The sequence below is a fragment of the Arvicanthis niloticus genome, chromosome 1 (assembly GCF_011762505.2).
Source record: "Arvicanthis niloticus isolate mArvNil1 chromosome 1, mArvNil1.pat.X, whole genome shotgun sequence".
Taxonomy (NCBI): Eukaryota; Metazoa; Chordata; class Mammalia; order Rodentia; family Muridae; genus Arvicanthis; species Arvicanthis niloticus.
Genome location: NC_047658.1, coordinates 83654386 through 83677989, shown reverse-complemented (window position 1 = coordinate 83677989; position 23604 = coordinate 83654386). Strand labels below are relative to the sequence as shown.

At 38.1% G+C, this 23604-nt stretch overlaps 1 protein-coding gene across 1 annotated transcript in view; it reads left to right on the top strand.

Moving 5' to 3' along the window:
• Nucleotides 1–14: 14 nt before the first annotated feature.
• Nucleotides 15–23604, top strand: part of Sox6 (SRY-box transcription factor 6) — a 586344-nt gene continuing 562754 nt past the window's right edge. The window contains exons 1-3 of the mRNA XM_076941377.1: nucleotides 15–152; nucleotides 4263–4357; nucleotides 9854–10024. The gene's annotated coding sequence lies outside the window, so the exon portion shown is untranslated. The remainder of the gene's footprint in view (nucleotides 153–4262; nucleotides 4358–9853; nucleotides 10025–23604) is intronic.

The window sequence follows — 23604 nt, the reverse complement described above, 5'->3', positions numbered from 1 at the left end:
AATTCCCATGAGGCCGAGCGAAGCATCTCGCGCGGTGTGGCGGGAGTGCCCTCGGAGGCTACGCTTTCTTCGGCTTGTAGAGGGAGCTTTCCCGCGGATGGGTATGATGGTGGTCGTTGGTGGAGAACTTCGTTGCCACAGAGAGGCCTAGAGTGGGTTTTCGCCTTTTTTTGTGTGTGAGGTTCTGCCCTGTTAGCAAACACATACATCATAGTTAAACACATAGATTTAAGTGTAATGTTTGAGGCTTTTTGAATACGAGTTCTTGGCCCAAGACAAAAACCTTTCAAAAATGGCTTCTTTCTCCACCCTAATGTGTGGTCTCTATTGCTCCCACGAGATATCCAGGCACTTCTGATTATTTTTTTTTCTTTTTTTAGTATTCACTGAAATGAGTTCACTATGACACTATGATGCTGAAGGCTTGTTAATTGGCTGTTTTTTTTTTTTTTTTTTTTTAGAATTGTGGACTGTTTTTCCACGGGGCTTAGTGTATTCTGGGTAGGAGTGACCCAACCCTCTGACCCCTTTCTTAAGGTAGATATTATTTGAAACTTATTCGACTGAAGTCTCTCTGCCAGAAAATCCTGTATCTTTTCAATTTTTCTTCGGGTGGAGAATGAGCTTCCTATAAAATAACCTCCTGTAAAGTTACAATACTGTAGCACTCAACCTTTTCCAATTATCTCCTCAGTCTAGTTCCAAGAGACCACCACTCTTAGGGTAGATACTTCGCTGCCCTTCCCATTTGCAATCCAGTTTCTATTTCCTTTTCCCCCATCCTCCTGCCCCTTTCCCAGCCCCAACAATAAGCTTCCTGCAAGATCTTGTAGTCCAGTGTTCAGAAACCGAAGATAAACTTGTGGACATGAGGGTGTCTTGAGTTTTCATCCACAGTTGAACCTAACATTCTGTCAGGATGACTTTCCCTTATTTATTCTGAAGCTTTCCAGCCTTGAGTTAAAAAAAAAAAATTTTTTTTTTTTTAAGTATAAATAGTATGACAGTACACGTTGAGTATGACTCTCCATACTGTGAAATACCTGTCATGCACTCCACAGTTACTCTAGTTGAACTGCCCATAGAGAAGCACTACTTTCCTAAATTTCAGATGATGATGAACCATTGATAGACTTTTGCCCAAAGTGAGGCCTGGCTATGCCTGTAAACCTAGTATCTGGCGGGTGGTGAAGGAAGATCAAAAGTGCAAGATCATCTTCCCCTATACTGTGTTGTGGGTCAGCCTAAGCTACAGTTGAGACCTCCTCTTGAAAAAAAAAAAACTTAAAATCAGCACCCTCCCACCACCAAACATCAGAGCTTAGAACTATACACACTAAGAAGACAGTTTCTTATGCAGTCATGGATCCAATTCTATTCCTTTACTTTTGAAGCAGAGAATAGCTTTTAAATAAATTATATAAAAATAAAGTTGGAGCCATATTTAATAAGCCTAACCAAGCAAGTATTAAATCACAATAAAGGAACAAACCTGTGAGGAAAATATTTTTAGAAGTGTTTTTTAGTCACTAGAAATTAAAATATCTTACCTACTAACTTCATGAACCTACTTAGTTTTTATAAATGCAATTATAATGGAATTCCATTTAAGTAACAAAGTAGGATGATTACAATTCACTTCAAATAGATTTGAAAAATTATAATAAACACAATTTAGAACTCTTAGCCATGTTACTGACAGAATAAGATGGCCCAATAGCTACTTAAAAATAGTTGTGATTCTAAGATAAAGAGGATTACCATGAAAGTTAGTAGCTAGTAAATAATTTTAACTTTAGTAATAGATAAAAGTCCAGAAAAATTTAATGGGTTCATAATGTGCTTTTTATTCACCAGATTTGTGGCACATCTGGATGGCCATGTCTTCAAGTTATCATAAAACATCATCGAGCAAATCAAACTTCAGAATAACATAGACTGTATCATTTGAACAAACTTTACTCAGTTCATGTTCAGAAAGCTAGATATGAAGATGAAACTGTGCAGTAGTAGCATTATATGACACAGAGATTTAGCAATACTCGCCCTTGTTAACAAGAAGATACTCAGTCATCAGTGGGGCTATTAAGTGCCTTCTCTAGTACTGAGACCATTGCAGTTCCACTTGTTTCTTTGTGTTCTAGTACAATGCCACAGGGTATTTAGTGAATGTCTTAAGTCTGTACTACCTTAGATATTCTCTGCTAATCCTTAAATTTTACCAAACATTCTCAGTGGGTACATAAGGGACATACTTTCTGCATTCTAGGAATTTAAATTTTCATTGTAACAGTTTAACTTCAGTTTACAGATTAGCCATATACATCAAGACAATTTGCCAAAGATAGAAATGAGCAAAAATGATTAGTGAATTACAGTCTGGGGAGTGCTGAATGTTTAGGAACTGAACCTCTAAGGATTATTTTATTCTAGATGAGTGTGCACTTCTATTGTTAAGAAATACCTAACTCTTCAGGTACATTTCTTCCTTTCTTTCTTTCTTTCTTTCTTTCTTTCTTTCTTTCTTTCTTTCTTTCTTTCTTTTTTTCGAGACAGGGTTTCTCTGTTTAGCCCTGGCTGTCCTAGAACTCTGTAGACCAGGCTGGCCTCGAACTCAGAAATCCACCTGCCTCTGCCTCCCAAGTGCTGGGATTAAAGGCGTGCGCCACCACCGCCCGGCAGTACATTTCTTTTTATAGTGAAAACATTCACAATTCTTTCTCTTTTCTCTTTTCTTTTCTTTTCTTCTGATGTTTGGAAACAAGGTCTCACTAGTCCAGCTTGGCCTGGAATTCTATGTAGTGCACTGTTGTTGAACTCATGGCTTTTCTATCTCAGCCCCCCAGATGCTGGGATTACAGATGTGTGTAGTCTTACCTGGCTTTTACCTACACCAGAACTTTTTACCCATATTTAAATTTAACTTAGTGCCTATTCACCAACTTGCCCCCACTCATTTTTCTCAGTTTTCTCCTTATCTTCTGGTAAACACTCTCCACTACCATCAGGTCAACTTTAAATAATCCCTGTGTGAATGAATGAATCACTCAGGACTTGTCTTCTGTTTCTCATTTATTCCACTCACTGCTCTCTGGTTCCATGCATAATGGCACACATGACAGGATTCCGTTCCTTTGTAAGGCTGAGTGTTGTGTATATATACTATGTCATCTGTTCATCATTGATTGATGCTTAGCTTGCTTACATTTCTTGGCTATTATATAAATAATGCTGCGATAAAAATGGGAGCACAGATGTCTCTTCAACACAGTGCCTTCATTTCCTTTGTATACATACCAGTTGGATGATTGCTACGCACCATATGATAGTTCTATTTTTAATTTTCTAAGAAACCTTCATGCTGTTTGCTATAATGGCTGTACCAATATTCATCCATTAGTAGTGTGTGAACTTCATCTTTCCTCAGCATCCTCGATAGCAGTATATATATATATATTCAATCCTAGTTTTTTCTGGATTGAGGCAATCCGCTCTGTGATTTTTGTTTGTTCTTCTCTAATGGTTAGTGATGGTGAGCATTTTCTCATCTATCTGTTGGCCATGTGTCTTCTTTTGAGAAATGTTTGTAAGTTCTGCTAGAGTTTGATACCCCCCAACACGCCCTAAAGGCCAAGTTCAATTTTTAAAATTAATAATTTATATGTTTCGAGACATGGTCTAGAGCTTAGGCAGGCCTCAAATGCCTCATTCTCTTTTTTTCAGGTTTATTTATTTATTTATTTTCAGAGCTGAGGACCGAACCCAGGGCCTTGCGCTTGCTAGGCAAGCGCTCTACCACTGAGCTAAATCCCCAACCCCTTTTTTCAGGTTTATTAAGTTTGGGAATACAGGCATGTACCACTATGCCTGATTCAAGTTCAATTTTAAATTGAAACTCTCAGAAAAATATTCCAGCTATTCCACTGTCCCCCACCATTCCTCTTCCAGTTATAGATGGCCACTGTGCCTCTGGATTTTTAAAAGAATATCATCATCATTATCACCTATGCGTGGGTGTTTGTGGGAGTATGTGCATGTCAGTGCAGTTGCTGGAAGAGGCTAAAGGTGTGGGGTTTCCACTAGAAGTGGAGTTACAGTTGGTTATGAGCTGCCTGATGCAGGTGCTAGGAATTAAACTCTCATTCTTGCAATAGTAGCATGTATTCTTAGCAGCTAAGCCATCTCCCCAGCCTCATCTGATTTCTAGTACTGTACAGTTGGTGAGGCAGGGGTTGGTCATAATGTGCTTTATTTCTTTTTAGTTTTCAAAGATCAACACACATGCTGGACATAGTGATACACAGCTTTAATCCCAACACTTGGAAGGCAGAGGCAAGTGAATTCCTGTAAGTTTGAGGTAAGCCTGCTCTACATAGTTCCAGGACAGTCCAAACTACCCAAGCTATGTGGTGAGACCCTCTCTCAAAACCAAACCAAACTAGCAACAACTACCCCCCAAGTCCCCCATATACTAATGAGTCTCACTGTGGCACTTTTGCACACACTTTGTTTTTGCTGATATTCGCCAATATCCCCACACCCTCATTCTTTGCTTTCTACCCACCCCAGCTGGTCCTCTTCCTTTCTCTAGTAGATACCTTCTGCGTTTAAAACAAGTTTTAAACATCTATTTTATTTGTTCATTTTGTACTTCTGCATCTGTCTGTCTGTCTGTCTGTCTGTCTGTCTGTCTGTCTGTCTGTCTGTGAGTTCTGGTCCTTGAAGCTAGAGGTGGTTGAGCCATCTTGGGGTGGAGTGGGAATGATGACCAAACCTTGGGTCCTCTGTAAGAAGTATGTCCTCTTAATTGCTGAGCCAGCTCTTCAGTCTCTTCCTTCTATCATAGATACTCTCTTTGTCTTCTTTAGTAAAGATTTTTCTACCCCTCAAGATTTTTTTTTCTCTCATGATGTCTGAAAAAAAATAATAAAATAGTATTCCATGTTGTTTGTTCATGTGTATATGTGAATGAGTAAATACTTTAAAAAATTATTTTTCCCTTGTCACAAATAAAACATATACTTTTTTTTTTTTTTTTTTTTTGACAAGGTTTTTCAGTGTAGCCCTGGCTATCCTGAAATTTACTCCGTATACCAGGCTGGCCTCAAACCAGGCTGGCCAGAAGGGAGGGACTGAAGAACTACCTCTGCCTCCCAAGTGTCAGAATTAAAAGCATGTGCTTTGAAAATAAGTTAAAATATTTTAAAAAATAAAAATTAAAAGCATGATCTAGATGTGGTGGCACATGCCTTTAGTCCCATCATTCGAAAGGCTGAGGCAGGAGGATTATGAGTTGGAGACCAGTCTGGCCTCACTAGCAAAATAAATTAAGAAATCATGAAGTACATTTATAATTTCAATCTTTCAGACTTTGTATTTTGCACACAAGTAAATTCTCTTGTAAGCTAGGCTAACACAGCACATACAGGTTGACATTCTTTCTGAAATTTAAGAGTATAGAGATGAGTATGGTTTTGATGATTTTATTTTAGTATTTCTGAGGAGAAAAGACAAAAAACGTTTACCTGTAATAGCTTTCCATTTTGAAATGAAGCATGTTAAACTGATATCCTAAATCCCCAAGCATAGAATTAGAAAATCTTAGTTTTATAGAAAACATACACTTCATAAGGGCTCTTAGAAATTGCCCCTACATGTTTAATAGTGAATGAATTCCTTTTTTGTTGTTGCTGTTAAATTGTTGTTTTGTTTTGTTTGTTTTAAAAACTGGCTCAAGGTTATTGGGGGGTTGAGGGTAGGACGAACTCAATACTACAAAGGAAGTCAAGCGGGAATGTCAGTGCCCGCTGGTGAGCAGCCCTATCTGGGCTGTTAACATTTAAAAAGCCCTTTCAGGGACTAAGGAAATAAAGGCTACAAATGTCTGGAGCTTGAAATGGCTTTTATACTTTTGAACCTGTTATAAAAGCTTTTCTTAGAACTCTGTTTCATCCCCCCACCCCCAAACAAAATAGTTGGAAAGAGGTGAGGGAAGAAAATTAAACTGAAAAAGACCAGACATAAAGGATGCTGCTCATAGCTTATTTTGAATTTCTGAACTATTATAAATGGGGGAAAATAGAACAAAAGAGGGAGCATGGCCGTATTTGAAAGTAAGGGAAAAAGTTATGTCCTTGGCAGAATGCTGTCAGTAGCTAGTGGCACCAATAGGCACATGGATTTCCTGCAGGAACCATGCCTCTTGATTCTGCCACTCCTAACTTGCTTGTTTACAAGCTGCAAAACCAGGCTGTATATTGGCACTCCTTCCAGATTCCCTATTTAACTAAACAACGCCCTGTGCCTTTCAACAGCAAGTTTTCAGAAGTTGATCAAAGGGCATGGAATTGTGGTTTTTGTAAAGTTCTTTACAGACTTTAGGACTTTTCTTCTTTGTCTTATGATTTGTTTATTATTTTTAAATTCTTATTTATTATTTTAGGAGTACCGCTGTTTTTTGCCTGCATATATGCCCGTGTACCATATTCATGAGTTAGACCATTGTGAGACACCATGTATGTGCTGAGAAGTGGATCTAGGTCCTCTGGAAGGATATAGTTAGTACTCTCAGTGACTAAGTTATCTCTCCAGCCCTTATGCATTTTTTTTTTTTTTTTTTAAACACTGAGAGAAGAACTGGTAATTGAGGCAGAGATAAACTTCGGTGATAGGTCCTTTCCCAAAATGTTTAAAGTCCTGGGCTCAATATCCACTACATGAAAAACAACAAGCAAAATGAAGATAACACAAGCCTGGTGGCTGCAGGTGCACCTTTAATCCCAGAATTTGGGAAGAGGCGGGTGGAGCTCTGAGTTCTGGTCTAGTCTGGTCTAAAGATTGAGTTTTGTTTGTTCTCTTTTCTTTCTCCCCCCACCCCCTTTTTTTTGCATTGTAAACCATCAAGATTTCAGAGAAAATCCAAATCTACCTATGGACTCTAACAGTACTAAAATTATAAGCTTTAAAAATCCTGCAGTGCAGTGTAAGTGCTAAATTTTTATTTTATTTATTTATTTTTTAAGTCTGTTAATGTGACCTTGGCCAAATGGCTTAACTTTTTACAGATTTAAATTAAGTTTATTCTAAGGTTTTCTGTTTCTGAACTCTGTAATTCTTTTAATTAAATAAGTATGAAAATACTTTTAACAAAGTCTTTGAGAAACAACTCTTACAGGGGCTAATGCCTGTAATTCTAGCCCTCTGAACACTAAGGCAGGAGGCTTACTTCATCTTGGCATAGAGTTTGAGGCCAACCCCATACACACAGCAGTGCCTTGTCTTGGAAGAAACTCCAAGATTTCAAACTCAAATAACAATTAAAAAACAATTCCAGGAATAGCAGGAGTCTTAACCAAAACCAAGAATGCATGAAAAAGACACACAGAAACCTACTGATATGTAAACTAATTAAAAAAATCATAATTTAAAAATTTCTTAATTTCAAATTATTTTGAATTAGCAATATAAAATATATTTGTATTTTGTGATTTTTTTTCTGAAGCAGTAGCATACAGAGATGAGCATAAGTCACAGGTGCTCCTTTGTCATCAAGTGGATATGTCCATATTGCTGTTCTTGGTCAAAGAATAAAGTATTTTCAATGCTCTGAAGCCTTCTCTTTTGATTGTTACCTCTGTGAAGATCTAGATTAACTTTCTCATTATTTGAATTTCCTTTAACTAGTACAGCATGTATGGTTTTCTACAAAGTGTCTTCTCTAGCAGTGTTCTTTATAAGGACCATTACTGTTCATATATGATAGCATCTGCTGTTGGACCCTAAGATCCAACCCGGGGGACACCCTCCCACAGAAACACTCACAGACAGGGGATCGATGCAAAAGCAAGAGGTTTATTGATACCAGTGCACTGGGGCTCTCCCCCCCACCCCCAGGCTAGAGGAACCCCGAACTACAGCTAAGAGCAGTTTTTATACAGTTTTCACAGGACTCACAAAGGCAGTTCTACAGTCATCTTTTAGACAATGCTAACTATAAAGGCTGACCTGGTTTCTTGGCAACATTATCTTATGACAATGAGTGTCTATCTTATCATGGCTCCTGTTTACCCAGGTTTATTGCTCTAAGGGACCAACTTCCTGATAGCCTTTTAACTCTCTTATCTTGGGCCCTTCTCCTGGAATGTATGTGTAAATCTTTGGGATACGCTTCTCCCAGATAGGATCATGTATCTGGAGAAGTTAATTTTTAAGTTTAAGCTGAGACCCAAGATTCTTTCACTGCCTCATCCTGTTTCAAAGCCATCATCTGCTATACAACTTTATTGCAACCATACAGTATGAGTTGTTTCCAGTTTGTCACTGTCATGACCTATCCAACTATAGAGAGTTTTGTATATTTTACATGTATGCACTGGGATTATGCTTAGGAATAGAAAATAATCCTAATTGGTTTTCCAAAGCATCTGAATCTCTTTATACCTTTATGCTCCTCTTTCTCTTTTTCTTAGATTGTATAATTGGATCAGATTCTTTATGTCTGTTACAGTAAAGCATTTGAAGAAGAAATGAATATGTAGATATATTAGCTTGATAATGTCTGTTTTAATATATATAGAATATATTATATATATTGAATATATATATATATTCCCTTACAACTAATGTGATAGGAGCTGATTTTTGCTAATTTTTGTTCTCTCAGAGAACTGAGTAGTTAGAAAAAAGCAAGACTTCAAAATAAAACTATTGTTTTGATATTATTTACTTTCTTTGGAGAATAATTTTTGTTTTCTGAGATGAGGTTTTTCTGTATGGCCCAAGCTGTCCTGGAATTCTCTCTGTATACCAGCCTGGCCTTGAACTCACAGAGATCAGCCTGCTTTTACCTCCTGAGTTCTGGAACTAAAGATGTGTGTTACCATAGCCTGGCTCAGGATAATATTTTATTTCCTTTAACTGTTAGTTTTCTTGAATGTATAGTGTTATCTACTTTGAGCAGAGAGGTAATGATTATTGTGTATTCTTTTCACTTCTAATTCTTACTGAAACTGTAAGCTTCACTAAGAATTTTGCTTCCTTTAGACTATTCACAACAACATATTAATCATAAGCTGTTTCTTCAATAGAAATAAAACATCACAAGCTAATTTTTAAAATCCCATTAATTATGGAGATATTTTAAATTTCTCTATAGCTATACTGTGCAAAGTAAAAAGAAAGGGGCTGGAGAGATAGCTCAGTGGTTAAGTTCACATACTGTCCTGGGTTTAATTTCTAATACCCAGGTTGTGCAGCTCACAATCACCTGTAACTCCAGCTCTAGGGATCTTATGTACTCTTCTGGCCTCCTTGGGCAACACACACACACACACACACACACACACACACACACACAAACACACACACACACAGAAGTAAAAATTGAGTCTTTTTAAAAAGTAAAAGAGAAATGGGTAAATTAATGTTAACGTAAGTTTTAGAAGACCCAATATTCCTAAAATAGTAGAAGCATAATAATCATAATCACATGTAATCATAATAAATACAACTAGTGAGATACCCTCTTTTCTTCAGCAGTCCAGTATATATTTTAATATGACAGCACATCTCAGTCAAAGTAGTCACATGTCCAGTACCCAAAAGTTACAGGTAGCCATTGGGCACCATATTAGACAGCAGAGGTTTGGTCTTCTTGTGATAGAATGGGGGTGCTCTGTGCTGACAAGGTAGCTGCGACTTACTGCTAAGCATGCTTTTAGCAGCATTCCATCCAGATCGATGCTAACAATGGGCATTTGGTCAGGTTTCCATAGGATTTTGAGTTTCTAAAATGAGCAGGAAAAGTGCTCTGGACTCCAGTACTAAATGTCACTCTTTGAACCTTTTTTAACAGGGCTGTCTTGACAGATTCTGAACAACAATTTTCAACTTAGAACTTTGAAGATGATAGAAGTTCAGAATATTCTAAAGTAATCTGTATGTTAGAATGAGCAATAGGAAGATCCATGTCTGGTGGGCAAAAAGTCCCAAAGGAAATTAAAGGATACAACATGCAGAGCTGCTGGTAGGTAAACCATGGGGCCATATAGAAAACCATCAGGCTTTTATGGGGGAAAACAGTGAACTTGACAAAAGGAACTTGGAAAATTTAGTAATCATAGGATAATTGGGAAATTAGTCAAATAAAAAGGTTCATGGAAGTGATATTTTTTTTCTAGAGCAACTGTATACAATTAAGTTTCTTGTTTAATAAGAAACATACATAAACTTAGAACTATAGTATAGCTGAAATATTTACTATTTTTAGAAATGAATACTGTTACAGTGCTAAAAGTAAAATAATTCATATTTTATTATTGCTTTTTAAAATTTACTTTATTCTTGGAAAACCAAAAAATAAATTACATCATTATTTTATGTGTGTGAGTGTTTTACCTGTGTGTATGTATACCTGGTGTCTGCTGAGATCTGAAGAGAGTATCAGACCCTTGTAATAGAATTGCATAGTTGTGAGCTGCCATGTGGGTACTGGGAATCAATCCTGAGTCCTCTCTGATTCCTATTTTATCCTTTTCCCCTCCCTCCCTCCCTCCCTCTCTTCTTTCTTCCCTCCCTTCTTCTGTCCCTTTGTTACCTCTCTCTTTCCCTTCCTTCCTCTCTTTGTTTTTCCTTTACTTCCTCCCTCTGTGCTCTATATAGCATAACCTGGTCTGAAACTCTCTGGGTGATCCTTTGTGCCTCAGCCTCTTGTGTGCTGAAATTACAAGCATCAGTTATCACACTAGCTTATTGCTTACTTTAACAGTTGCACACATTTTACATTCTGTTTTAATTTTAAAGACTTAAGCTGCCTATCAGGAAAATGTAAGTACATTTTTTAGGGACAAAATATGATTTCCCCAAGAAAGTTTATTATAGAGAATATTGGAGATGATGGAAATGAAGCAATGGCTGGCTCCTGAGTTTCTGCTTTGAGTAACAGATAACTGAGTAGACAATAGTCAAATTTGATTTCATATTAGTTAACACAGGAAATAGATAATCAACAAACCAGGACTTCAGTCAGATAACGGCACTGTATCTTATAGTATATTTATTTTTGTATTGTTTCCCAAAATGTTGTTATTCTTAGGGGCAAGGGAGTGATATATTCTAAATAGAAGTGTATTAAAGCCAAGATGGTGGATGAAGTTATGCAGGAAACAAAAGAAGCCACGGCAGGCTCTGGCCTGCACCTCAGGAACATTAGAACTTACAGAGAGAAGAGACAGATTCAGTGGTGGAGCTAAGAGGTAGTGGCTCTAGGTGAGGGTGGAATGAGCAAGAGAGTACAGTACTTGGAGGCTAAGAGAGGTGAGCAGACAAGAAGGAAGTGGTTGTCGGTGGCATTGAGTGCTGATAAGTAGTTAGGTAGCAGAGATGCATTTGGAAGCATCTGGTTTGAATTCTGGCTCTCTGATGCTTACTAGTTGTATAACAGGCAACACTTCATTTTAAGTCACCATGTCTTGGTGTTATCATCTTCAGAAAAAGGGATAACCCCTTCTCACACATGCTTGTGAGGAATAATGAGCTGTTTGCCAGAATTGTCTGACAAACAGAAGATGCTCAGTTCATACTAACTAGTTTCTTTCTGTTCTAACTTTGTGGTGCCCTTTGAAACTGAACTGATTGTGCATAGCCACCAGTCAATGAGATTAGATCATTTCTGCAAATCCTGCTGTTTTGTGAAAAGCTATAAGAGAAAATGTTGGGGCTGAGGACTTAACTCACTGGAATACTTGCAGAGCACACAAAAACTCCAGAACTAAACTATATTTTAAAATTAATTTTAAAGTTAGCATAAAAAATGATGGGTATACACACAAAAGAGTATTCAAAGTATTTTTACAGTATAATACACACACACACCACACACACACACACACACACACACACACACACACACACACACACACAAATTGGACTGAGTGTAGTTGCATTTGCTTGTGATCCCAGCACTCAGGAGGTTGAGTTAAAGGTCAGTCCAACTACATAATGAGGCCCTACCTCAAAAGAACAAAACATGACACATGAAAAAATTGGTGAGCAAGCAAGACGGCTCACTTTATGGTGCTGCCAAGTCTGACAACTTGAGTTTGATCCCTAAGGTTACAAGGTAGAAGGAGAGAACTGACTCTTGAAAATTGTTCTCTGACTTCCACACATGCACTGTAGCACAAGTGTCTGGGCATGAGTGCACACATGTATACACACACTTGATGAATAATGACAACAAAGTTATGTAAGTAAAATATCATTTGCAAGTGAATTAAATGTAGATTATAAGTGAACCGTGTATCAATCGAGGTTTTTTTTTTATTGTGCTTACCAGAGGAAGCAGAGAGCTGACAGCAAGAGATGGAAGGGGAGGATGAGTGTGATGTGTTTTGGTTTTGGAAGGTGCAGGACGGCACAATCTTCTTTCTGTACTATTTCTTCTGACTCTTTTTTTTTTATTATCCTTTTGGAGACCTGTTATTGTCTTGACTTCATTTGAATGTAAAGTTATAACCAGAAAACTGCTTTTAGAGTTGGTAAGGTGCTGCCTCCTCATTTCATATCAACCATGGAAAGCATGAGGGAGGGGTAATTTAAACACGAGCTATGACACCAGTGTTTTTCAGATAAGAGTCTCTGGCTAGAAACTGTGTTAAGTAGAGTGCTGTGTGCTTTGGCTGAAAGTAGTGTCAAAGCACCAGGCTTTATATTTATTAATATTGTGTTATTTGTTTGCAAAGTAGCTATTATTCTGGGAGTGTTGAGATCATCTGAATAGTGATAAAAACTTCTCCAGAGCCATTTTAAGTTACTAACTTTAAATTATCTAATTTAAGGTCTTATGTACTGATAATCTGCTCCATGCATAACTATCCTAGACCTTTATAAATTAAACTATAAAATAATGCATAGTATCTTGCAGGCAATATTTTTAGAAAATTCTTTTTATTCTACCTATTATCTATCTATTATCTGTTATTTATCTACCTGTCCATCTATTATTCTTATCTTGTATAATAAAAAATGCCATTTATTAGTTTTCTTCCTCTTTCATTCAACTGAACAAAAGCACAATGTATCTTTCTCGACAAGAAAGAATCCCATTAAAAATGTAGGTTTCGCTGGGCAGTGGTGGCGCATACCTTTAATTCTAGCACTTGGGAGGCAGAGGCAGGCAGATTTCTGAGTTCGAGGCCAGGCTTGTCTACAGAATGAGTTCCAGGACAGCCAGGACTACACAGAGAAACCCTGTCTCAAAAAACCGAAAAAGAAAAAAGAAAAAAAAGAAAGAAAGAAAATGTAAGTTTCTTTTTAAAATTTACTTTTAGTTTTTAACTGTGTATATGTCTATCTCTGTGTGAGTAATGTTCATGTGAGTGTAGGTGGTGGCCTTGGAGACTAGAAGAAGGTATCAAATTCTCTGGAGTTGGAGTTAGAGGCCTTTGTGAGTTGATGGCCATGGGTGCTGGTAATCAACTTGGGTCCTAGAATCACAGTGCTACTGTGGCCTATAGGTAAGAGTAGGGATGCACCAGGAGCTACTGTTCATATAGGCTATATATTTAAGGTATATATATATCCTAGCAAAACTATGAGTTTCTTATATAAAGGCTTGGCTTAGACAAGCAGACTGATGAGTTTCTAAAGTCCCTCTGTGTTTTACGTATCTGTGTCTAACTTCTATTGGCATGGGACTTTTAAAGCAGATGTATCTGGTAAATTACTTATTTCCCCTTTCAAAACAAAGAAATTTCTATCTGGCATGCGGTTGTCCTTACTAGTTGCTTTTAGATAGACTTTGGTCCCAGAACAGCAGTCTGTGCATATTGAACATCAGCCCAGAAGACTTTCAGGTGACTATTACTAAGTTTTATTCTAATTCTTATCATTTTACTTTTTTTCTTAATATTAATTTTGCTCCCCAGTTTAACTGTCACCCAGTGATTGTAGGCATCTCCTAAACCTGAAAAGGTATATTAAGATTAATGCAGGGGCATTCTGTACTTTGCTAAAAGTAATTCTGTGTGTCTTACTTCAGTTTATTTACTTTTTTTCTACAGAATTACTGTAAAGGTTTTCTATTTCACTCATTACAGCACAGTGTTTTTCACATTTGAATAGACTGCATCAACATGAATTCTTTATAAGGACCTTAAAACAAACTTTGCCAAGTCCCAGAATACAGAAGTGAATTCACATCCCAATACTCAGCTGCCTCATGAATAAAGGAGAGCTTGTGCCTGACACTTTGAAGCCATAGCTGTTAAACCATACAGAATATTTACCTCAATAAATCATTATAAGAAAATAAGGTACAATTATACCCACAGAGAAAGAGAATTCAAAACACCGATTTATGTGTTTCGGTGCCTACTACCTCTCCCACCATGTTTTGAATTTCAGGCGTGTTTGTCATCTTTGGCTGCTCCTTGTATCTTTAAACTAATGGGTTCTCCTTGTTCTTTATTTTATTTTTTACATTCCTCATTAAGTTTGTTATTTTCTTTGACACACAGACATGATTTGAATAGTATACCATGTTTCACATTTAAAATGAACTATATCTTTTTTTCTTAGCTAAACAAAAAAAATTAGAATTAGTGTACTTGCTTAAATTTGTGACTTTTTGGGATGCGGGGCATCATTTTGAAGTATTCCCGAGAAAGAGGAAGAACTGGGCTACAATGGAAAGAAGACCCCTACTTTAGCTCCAGCCTTGACTGGACATGGCAGTTTGCCTATAATCCCAGCACTCAAGTCACCTTGCCAGGATAACAATAAGTTGGAGTCCAGTTTGAGCCACATAATGGGAGAGACTTGTCTCAGTTGAACTAGATTACTTATTTACAGTGATAATATTGTTATGGAAAGATAAATTTGTTCACACATGCCTATTTCAGGCTTTTGAAAAGTAAAATATCCCATCCCCAGAAGTGAAGTGGTAATGTGGGAGAAGGAATGACAGTGAGCTCAACAGAATCCGGCAGCCGGGGCTAGGAGGCAGAGGCAGAGGCAGAGAGAGGCAGAGAGAGGCAGAGAGAGGCAGAGAGAGACAGAGAGAGACAGAGAGAGACAGAGGTAGAGGCAGGCAGGCTCTGAGTTGAGACCAGCCTGCTCTACACAGTGAGCTCCAGGCCTGCTGTGCTACCTAGTGAGACCTTGTCTATAAGTAAGTAAGTAAGTAAACAAACAAACAAAAAAAAATCAGATAAGGAAATGTGTGCCTAGAATAAAACTTATCAGATGTTGTTGTAAAGAGGACATAAAGTGTTTTAAACAACTAATTTATCAAAAAGTATAAAAGTTTTACTGATTCAATGGAAGATAATTTAATTTTTTACTGTATCTAGAATAATCAAAGCAAATGCTGTTCTTAAAGCTTATCAATAGAAACCATAGGTTAAATTGAAATTGATTGAAGTTATGATTACTTTTTAATCAAAGAATTACACTTTTAAGTATAATTATCTAAAAATTGTCAATTTGTGAAATTATGGATATTAGTGATATTACAGTTAGATTTTTAAAAAATGACTGTTTTGAGAGATCTAATTCAGGGCTTTATACATGCTAGGAATTTACTATACCACTGAACTAAGACTTAGCCCTAGAGTTAAATAGACTTGTAATGTAGTTTTTATTACCTAAGCATTTCAGTAGTTACTTTTCTTGTTGCTGTGGAAGAGCAGAGAAGAAAAGTGTACTTGTGCAATGATTTCAGTTCATTGTGTTGGGGAAGGCCACTGTGGCAGAAGCTGCTTAGTCTGTGGCTGTGAAGCAGAGAGGACAGCAGGAAGAAGCCAGGATAATTTACTGGCAGGGGCCCATGTTAGTAAGCTGCTTCCTTCTGCTAGGCTCAGCCTGCAATAGCTTCTACAGCTTCCCAAAATAGTGCCACCAGCTGGGGAGTAGGGCTCACAGCATGTAAGCCTGGGTTAAAACTTTTTTTTTTTTTTTTCAATTGGATATTTTATTTACATTTCAGATGTTGTCCCCTTACCCCATACTCCACTCCGCCCAGGAACCCCCCTATCCCATTCCCCCTCCTCCTGCTTCTATGAGGTTGTGCCCCCACCTCCTCCCACTCCCACCTCCCCACCCTCAAATTCCCCCCCACTCGGCATCTAGCCTTCATGGGACCAAGGATCTCTTCTCCCACCTATGCCCAACAAGGCCATCCTCCCCTACATATACAGCTGGAGCCATGGGTCCCTCCCTATGTGCTCCCAGGCTGGTGGTTTAGACCCTGGGGAGCTCTGGTTGGTTGGTATTGTTGCTCTCCTCAAACCCTTTTAGCTCCTTCAGTCTTCTCTCTAACTCCTCTATTGGGAACCCCTTGATCAGTTCAATGGTTAGCTGTGAGTATCCGCCTCTGAATGTGCCAGGCTCTGGCAGACCTCTAAGGAGACAGCTGTATCAGGCTCCTGTCAGCATGCACTTCCTGACATCCACATCAGGGTCTACCTTTGGTGACTGCACATGGGATGGATACCCAGGTGGAATGGTCTCCAGGTGGCCCCTCCTTTAGTTTCTGTCCCACACATTGTCTCCATATTTGCTCCCTTGAGTATTTTGTTACTCCTTCTAAGAAGGACCGAAGTACCCATACTTGGTCTTCCTTCTTCATGAGCTTCATGTGGTCTGTGAGTTGAATCTTGGGTATTTCAAGCTTCTGGGCTAATATCCAATTATCAGTGAGTGAATGCCATGTGTTTTCTTTTGTGATTGGGTTACCTCACTCAGGATGATATTTTCTTGTTCCATCCATTTACTTAAGAATTTCTCGAATTCATTGTTTTTAAAAGCTGAGTAATATTTCACTGTGTAAATGTACCACATTTTTTGTATCCATTCCTCTGTTGAAGGACATCTGGGTTCTTTCCAACTTCTGGCTATTATAAATAAGGCTGCTATGAACATAGTGGAGCATATGTCCTTGTTATATGTTGGAGCATCTTCTGGGTATATGCCCAGGAGTGGTATAGCTGGGTCCTCAGGTAATGCTATGTCCAATTTTCTGAGGAACCGCCAGACTGATTTCCAGAGTGGTTGTACCAGCTTGCAATATAGGTCGTGTGTGTGTGTGTGTGTGTGTGTGTGTGTGTGTGTGAGAGAGAGAGAGAGAGAGAGAGAGAGAGAGAGAGAGAGAGAGAGAGAGAAAGAGAGAGGCAGACAGAAAGACATAGAGACACAGAGACAGAGAGAAACAGAAACAGACATAGAAACACACATACAGAAACACACACACACACACAGCTATAGAATTATAGGAATGACTATTAAAAGTTTCTGGGATCCTGGGATGGTCCATCTCCACTTTCTCTAGTATTACAACCTGTTTTATTCTTTCCACTCATATCTGTAACTATTTTATTTATTGTGCCTCGCTTATTAAGTATCTTTATAATAAGAGTTCTATGAGCAAAGACCTGACTTATTTTGTTTAATATTATATTCTCATTGCCTATTCAGGTATGTGTGATACATAGTATATTCTTAATAAATATTTATAGGATGAAGGGATGAACATTATTATCATTTTAAATAAGTAAAGTAGTTTAAGTTTTAAGAGTCCCCCCTTTTTGTCTACTCTAGCTTTGAGTACAGGCTGAGAAAGGTAAGTAAAAGCAGATCTACATTAGTAATTGGTGAATTAGTAAGCCAAAGAAAGAACCAACCTAAGACAAGAGAATCCAAATAAATAAAAGAAGCCAACTAGATGGTTAAGGACATTGGCTACCAGACTCAATGACCTAAGCTCTACACCCTAGATTCACATGGTAAAGAGAGAACCAACTCCTTCAAGCTGTCCTGTGACCTCCATATTCCCCCTGCCCCATGATAACTGTTAAAACAATAGCAGCAGCAGCAACAACAACAACAACAACAATAATAACAACAACAATAATAACAACAACAGAAGGCCTAACTATTGAAGAGGAGCAGAGACATTCTCTGTCAATCTTCTCTACCATCCTTTTGGTTTTTCGAGACAGTTTCTCTGTGTAGCCCTGGCTTTCCTGGAACGCATTCTGTAGAACAGGCTTACCTCTGACTCTCAGTGCTGGGATTAAAGGTGTAACCCAACACTGCCCCAGTATTCTGTCAGTCTTTTATCTAAAATTTTGAAAATTATCTGACAGTTCACACACACACACACACACACACACACACACACACACACACACACACACACACACTGTATCTGGTTACTTTCACCCCAATTACTCTCTCACCCCTCCCATTTCTGTTAAACCTCTTCTTCCCAGCAACTCCCCCCATTACTTTCATGTGTTTTGATCTGTTTTGGTTTTGATTGTGTGACCCGCTGAATTTAATCAAGTTGCTTGCATGAGCATAAGTGGCTGCTGTTTGCTGTTGCATTGACAACTTAACAGTGGCTTTACCACTGAAAAAAATGGCTCTCCCTTACCCAGCAATGATTAAATATCAATAGTTCCTGTGAAGTACATCCTCCTGAACTTCTACACCATCCATGGTGGAGTGTTCACAGACCCCATCTTGTACAGGTAATCATGTCTGCCATGAGTTCATGAGTTTGCAATGGGCATGCCCAGAAGATGGAGTTTCACAACACACTTTCCCAGTCTGCTGCTCTTAAAAGTTTTTCTTCTTCCTCTTTCTTGATGTTCTCTTAATTTTGGAGGGTTATTAACTTTCTATGTAGAAAAATAAAGTAGTCATAATAAGAAGTAATATGTCGATATTCAGGGAGTAAGATCAATGAGATTAAAAAGTAAAAAATAACTATAGTAAAAGAAATCTATTTACTCAGTTTCAATAGTTGTTTTTCAATTGCTTTATGAAGAATATTGAAGGCGATCCTAAATATTCTTTTTTTTTTTTCAGTGAGCTTAAACCTAGAGGACAAATAAATTGTGCATATTAGTAACAAAGGAGAATTATAAGGCAAAATTTATGACATTGAATGTAGTCACAAAAGGCTACATAGTATGTGATGCCACTTAATGAAATGGCCAGAATAAGTGAATCTACAGATGAAAAATAGACTGTTATTGTTGAGGTGCAATTGGGAAGTGGGAGTTGTTTCTAATGAGCATGTGGGTTTATTTGAGGGCTTGACAAAACTTTCTAAAGCTGTGATGGGGCACATTTCTACAGATGAACTAGGCTTTACTGAATGCTTTAAATTTGAGAAGAGGACAGTATATAAGTAGCATTATCATAGACCGTTGTCTGTGGTGTGTACAGGACGCTGGAGAAGGGACACTAGAGATGCTCAAGATAAGTGCAGTAAGCTGAGGCTGGGCTGTCAAGTGGCATACACTGGAATGGTTGGGTGTATTTGTGGAGAGAAAGCCTTTTAGTTTTAAGAACTGGACATCTCTGGGAATAGGACAGAGGAGTAGCTAGAATCCCCAGTAAGTATTTTGTTGTTGTTGTTTCTTTGTTTGAGACAGGGTTTCTGATATGTAGCCCAGGCTGCCTTTAAACTCACAGAGATCTACCTACTTTTGTCTCCTGAGCACTAGGATTTGTGTACCACAATCCCTTTTGGCAAAGGATGTTTTAAAGAAAAATTCACAAGTCTACAGCTGGATATGGTGGTGTGAATCTGTAATTCCAGGTACTTCAGAGGCTAAGGAAGGGTTGCTTGAGAACAGGAGTTTCAGGTCAACCCAAGCAACTCAGTCAGAGTGTCTCTCTTCAAACAAACAAACAAATAAGCAAGCAAGCAAACAAACAAACAAACAAACAAGCCAGCCTGCCTTATGGTTTAATTCTCTTTAGATATATTCTACTGAGTGGATGAAAGAAAGAAAGGCAGGAGAGTTGAAACTAAGAGTGAAAGGGTTAGGGATAGACCTCAGGGATACAGGAATGTCTAGCATGCATCAGCCAGGCTCATCCCCAGCATGTCAAATGATAAAGCCCTCTTCCTCAGAAAATACTCAACACATTTGAGTGAGTATGCTTGTGTTAAATGTGTGTAGCTGAGCGTAAAAAGAAATAAAATCTGAGTTAGCGGTGGAGAATAGGACCTAAATTACACAGAGAAAGGTTATGATAATGCCCTGGTTTGTTCTAGTTGCTCGGGCATTCCTGGTTACTTTTCTGGTTCCATTTCCTCCTTCTGTGACTTCACCATGTCACAGAGACAGTGCCTTTATTTGATGTAATCTTATTTAATTCCAGGAGGTTAGGAATAGGTCGGTCAGACTATTTGTCACCCTCCGTGACCTATCATTTTTTTCATTTTTTCAAAAATGATTTATTTATTCCTATTTTATGTAAATGGGTGTTTTGCCTGTATGCATGCCTGTGAACCAACCACATGGAGGCCCCTGCAGAGGTCAGAAGACAGTGCCATATTCCCTGTGACTGGAGTTACAGATGGTTGTAAGCCACCATATGGATGCTGGGAAGGAAACCTCAGTCCTCTGGAAGAGCTGTTTGTACTCTTAGCTGCTGAACCAGCTCCCTGATCTTTCATTTTAATTAGAAAGAAGATTATAAGGAGAAGGTAGTGCTTGACACAGGGATGAAAATTATGAAGTGTGGACATCTGATTGGTGGGTTAATTGCTGTCTAACAGGTGAAAGAGAAGAACCTTTTCATGATTGGCAGATTGTAATTTTCATGTGAGTAATGATCAGGGACTGAAATCCAGATGATCTCAGTCTCTTGTTTGCTTCATGGAAAATAGATACTTTTTTTTTTTTTCTGTTAAATAATGATTTTAAAACCTAACATCTGAGTAACCTTAAGTTGTCATCATATTCCAAAAATATTTCCTATAATGTTATACCTTACATTATTCAGAAGAGTTGAACTGTGTTTAATTAAGTTTATCCTTTAACTGGGGAAGAATTCTTATGACATGGTAGCCATAGGTAAAAAGTTAAGTTATAGAGGACCACAGCAGAACAGGCTCCACTCTTCAGATCCTTACAGTAACTATGCATCTATATGTATGCACAAGTAGACAGACTTCTGAAGCCCTTTACATTTCATGTATGGATAAAGACATTTAAATATGTAGCCAAGTTTCTGAGAGAGGTAAAATTCAAAGACTGAAGTGGGAGGCGAAGGAGAGCAATAGTGCTGGCCGTGTTCTCCAGGGAGTCCAAGCCTCGCCTCGGGCATACTTACATTCGATTTCTACTGGAAACACGTAATCTTAGCACAACATAAAACATTTTGATGACCTAGTGTATTTCTAGTTTCTGGTGTATGTACAGTTCCATACAACCATTGCCACAATCAGGACACAAAACAATGTATTCAAGTCAATGTATTTCACCAAGCCTTCTCCCTTCTCAGTGCTTTAATAAGACATTTTCCCTGACATTAAGTCTTGCCTCTTGTTGACAATCCTATAAGGGGAATAATTTTATTCGGCACATGCCTTTGACCTGCACCCTTGTCCTTGAGTTTTGTGTGGCTTGGGTCCTATCTCTGTTGAGTTGTATTCTATTGTACAGAGATCTCACTGCTGCTGAAGAGCATTCAAGTTGTTTCTAGTTTCAGTTATTTTTTGAACTAACTTTTAGTTTAGCAAACAAAGAAATGACTTTCTTGGTGTCATTGTCATGCATACACCTAAAAGCATGCCTTGTTCTTATTTGCCCACTTGTCCTTCTCTGTCTCTGCTCCATTTTCGCTGGTCCCCTTCCTTTTCCCAAATAGTCTCTTCTGCTTTCAGAACACAGGCTCCATTGCTTTTTCCTGCTTTCCTTCCACTCCCCTTAGACTTCTTCTTCTCCTCTCAATGATACTTTCCACCTTCATGTCATAGATATGCACACACACATACTTTAGATTATACATATGAGAAAAAATGTGATATTTGTTTTTATAAGTTTGGCTTATTGCTTCATGATTTTCAGTTATATCTATTTTTCTGAAGATGCCATGATTTCAGTCTTTTCACAACAGAATTCCACAGTGCATATGTGCCATAGTTATCTAATCCTTCCATCTGTTACTGCTAGGCTACTGTGACTAGTTGAAGCAGTTAATATAGATGTGCTTGCGTCTCTGTGGGACACTGACTTAGACTCTCTGTAACCTAGGAATAATAACCTAGGAAGGCTACAGCTGGATCATACTGTCTTTCTATTTTTAAACTTTTGAGGATCTTCCATACTAACTTTCATAGTGGTTGCACTAATTTATATTCTCACTAGTGATATATAAAGTGCCATCCTGTAAGGCTTCTTTGATTTTTTGAAGACAGACATTTTAACTAAGCTGAGATGGAGCCTCAGTGTAGTTTTGGTTCATATTTGAGGATTATATTTCTATGTGAAAGTGAAAAATGTCACTGATGTGTTGAAAAGATTGCAGCAAATATAAAGTATGGGTATTTTAAGAGTATTGGTTATTCTAGTCTATGAATATGACATGTCTTTTTCATGGTTTTATGTGTTCTCTTCAATACCCCTCTTTGCTTTTATCTCTTAGTTTTTGAGATTGAACCCAAGCCTTATATGCTCAGAATGAACTCTCCCACTGAACTATTCTGTGGTTCCTATTTAGTGGCTCTCAATAGCGTTTTTATCATTTTTTTGTGGGTGTGCTTGTGTGTGTGCTCATGATTGTCTGTACTTGTGCATGTGGAGACCAAAGGTCAACCTCCGATGTCACTCCTGAGGGGCCAATCACCTTTATGCTTTTAAAAAGAGATTTTTATTTACTTGTTTATATTAATTTTTATTTATGTCTGTGTGTCTGAGTGTGTAGATGCCATGTGTTTGGATGCCTGTAGTGGCCAGAAATCTATCCACTCACTTGTAATGGGGGTTTCAGAAAATTGTAAGCTGCCCATCATTGGTATTTGGGAACTCAACTTAGATCCCCTAGAAGAGCGGCAAGCAATTTTAACCACTGAGCCATTACTCCAACCCCCAAGATTGTGTCTTTATTTTTAATTTGTGTGTGTGCATGTGTGTGTCTGCCACATATGTGCAGGTACCTATGGAGTCCAGAAGATGGCACTGAATCCCCTGGAACTGGAGTACAGGTAGTTAGGAGCTGCCTGACATGAGTGCAGGGAACCAAACCAGAGTCCTCTGTAAAAGCTAGCAAGCGCTTTTAACTTTTGGCATCACCTCTCCAGCTTCCAAATTTTTCTTTTTAAAAGATGTGGGTTCTAGGTCTCAAACTCAGGTCCTCATGCTTGCCAGGAATGTAGTTACAGACTGAGATCCTTCCCAGCCTCTCATCATGTTAGTTGTACAGATATTTTACTTCCTTAGTTACATTTATTCCTAGGTTATTTATGTACTTACTAGTTATTTTGAGTAAGATTGATTTCCTAATTACAAAAAGTTATTAGTTTATAAAAACACTACTTATTTTTGTATATTTAGTTTTATGTCCTTCAACATTGTGACATTTATTAGTTTGGCAGGTGTTTGTTAGGTCACTAGGGTTTTCCATATCATGTTTTCTGAACAGAGGAAGTTTGACTCCCTCTTTCTGGTTTTGATGCCCTCTGTTTACTTCTGTTGTTCAATAGTGTTGGTGAAGACTTCAGGATTATATTGATTGAAAATGTGGGAAAGCATTGGATTGTGCACTGGTGATTGTGGATATAGCATGTTCCAGACTCTGGAG